Raw genomic sequence first — 2,726 nt, forward strand, 5'->3', positions numbered from 1 at the left:
TATAAATAGTGTCAGTCCTCTGTTTCACTATAGCAATGGGTACAACATTATGAATTAGTGTTTTTAAGTCGAAACCGATCTATTCATGACAGAAACTTTCTTTTGCAGGATTGTCCAGAGTGTTTTTCATCTTGACAGTCTCTTTAAATGCTTCAACAGAAATGTACCATCGTGTTGATGTCTCAAAGGCCTTGAGGAAACTCTTTTTCATAATCGCAAAGTCTTTTTGAAATTTTTCACTTCGCTCATTACTGACATCACCAAAGTTTTGAGGAGAATCACGTTCTACATTACTTAATGTAATAAATAACTATCCTCGATGCAAGTGTTACAGTCCAAACGATGAAAGTTTTGTAACAAATTTTGACTATGTTCTTGGTATTTTCTGCAGCTCTTTCGCCCCCCCCCCCAAATGTCCACCAAGAATCTGTGACCAGCTTTCTGATTTGGAAGGCATCGAAAAAACACCAACAACAACCCACAAGCCCTTTTTTTCTCGTAATAAAACTGAGATTAGGAAAAGTTGTAAGACATACTTGAAACAGTCTCCACTCAAAGTCCAGGGCTTTCCCGAATTGTTTCGTCAAGCATAATTGGATATGAAAGGGAGGAAAGACGATTTTTGGATCAACACAAGTGGTTCATTGACGACATTCCTCTCTCCAACAGCTAGAGCTGTCTTTACTTGTCAAATCTTTTGTTTCTAGAGTTTTTCCTTCACAGGCACCTATTGGTTAAGAAAGAATTTGACTATTTACTAATCAACACGAATCTTTTAGTCGTGGTTCCTATGTTCATGTCACTTCAGCATTATTGTTATGTGCCTGTATTCTTATTTAAGCAGAGCCGAGTAACCAATAGGAACGGACCCAAATGAATATCCAATATAGCTTAGCACACGCTTCAGACTTCTCTTCGAGCTCTCCAAGAAAATGCTCGACTCAATCGGGTCGTAATCAGATACGTCCAATGTACGGAACAAACCTGGTATGTCGTGACAGAAGACAACGTCCTTGTCTGTTGCAAAGTACTGTGGTAGATCCTCTTCTGTACTGTGATAACGCTATCGTTACATCGTTTTTTGAACATTTTTTTTTCTTTTGGCCTTGAAGCAAAAAAATTTGATAAACCGTTATCAAATAACCCAATTCTGGCTAACTAAAACAATTGGGATTTGAAGTCAATTTGATTGAAAATTGTGCTTTCCGCCCTTATGCTTCTACACTACTTTTACAAAATCTCTAAACTCTGTTACTACGACAAAAAGCAGTTTTTAAAGACAATCTAATACTGTAGCAAGATTTTTTAAAGAAACTGAAGGCTAAAATGGATAATGGTTTAGATAGATTATACCATTTTTGCTAGACACACACAAAGATATAGATCTAGATGTGTTTAATTACGTTTGTAGCTCAGAAACATAGGTTTAATTTAACTATTAGTGATAACCTACTAATTTTGGAGGAAAAGTCACACATTGATTAAAGTTCAACATGTTGTTCTGATTCAATAAAGTGAAGTACTGAATCAAACTAAAGGCTATTCTGTTTGACAATTCCTGAATTTTGTCATATTGACATAAAACCTACCACTTTTACATATAGCAAATACTTGACGTGATACACAAAAGCTAATGCCTTGAGCCGCAACATTTGTGTTGATCAATGAAATAGTTTGAAGGTAACGAAGAAATTCAAAAGAGGTAGCAATTTTAACGGATAACCGTTACCATATACCCCTACTGCACTCAAACGCCTGACAAGTGACGTTGACTATGTTACAATCTCCTGTTACCAGTTCATAATGACATTAGTTTGAATCACAATAATTTGTGAGGCAGCGTGGTAGAATCAGGCACTCGTCAATTTTTGGGCGTGTAGAGTTATTGGTGTCATCTTAAAGCTAGTTCACTCTTCTTTATTTGAATGAAAAAATATCTATTTATCTTGAATACAAGTCAAGATATTTGCGAATGAAGAAGGTGGAGGTCACCTGTTTTCAGAGGTAAAATTAGTGAGAAAATTGCCGCCAAAGATTAGTTATTTCCTTAGCTTAAAGAGTCCGTGGTAACTGAAAATTTACATTTTTTGTTCCATCAACCAACGTTTTTAAAGACAAAACCACACAGAAGTGAGTTCTTGAATGGATATGGAAGGTGTTGAGCCAAAAAACAAAAATTTGATAAAAATTCTCAAACTTGGGGAACAATGCAAGTTTCTTCACTTTGATTTTTTTGACAAGAGTCTGATTCCACCACGCTGCCTCACATTTGTTTCCCTCCAGTGTCCGTGATCTTATGACATGTATAGCTGTATAAACTTCGAACATAAAAAATTTACAAGTACAAGATTGAAACTTACACAGAAACCGCAGTCTTGATCTGAGAATTTCACAAGTTTTATTTTCTCTTTCCGTTTCCACCTAGGTGCAACAGACGGTGACAGATCCTTGCTTGTTGTCTTCACGATGAAATCTTTAAAAAGTTCCACACACGACGTGCCTCATCCAGAAAATGTTGTGTGGGCGCCTCCCGCATACGATGAACAGCACCACTTGTTTTTTTCGCACGGAACCGTCTTGATTGGTATCGTCGGGTCGTTGATCATTACTGTGGCAGTGGTAGGAAATGTTCTTGTGTGCTTGGCAATTTTCACAGAGCCTATTCTCTCCCACAGCAAAAGCAACTTTTTTATCGTGTCCCTGGCAGTTGCCGACTTACTGCTCGC

Source organism: Aplysia californica, unplaced genomic scaffold (assembly GCF_000002075.1).
Source record: "Aplysia californica isolate F4 #8 unplaced genomic scaffold, AplCal3.0 scaffold00460, whole genome shotgun sequence".
Classification (NCBI taxonomy): Eukaryota; Metazoa; Mollusca; class Gastropoda; order Aplysiida; family Aplysiidae; genus Aplysia; species Aplysia californica.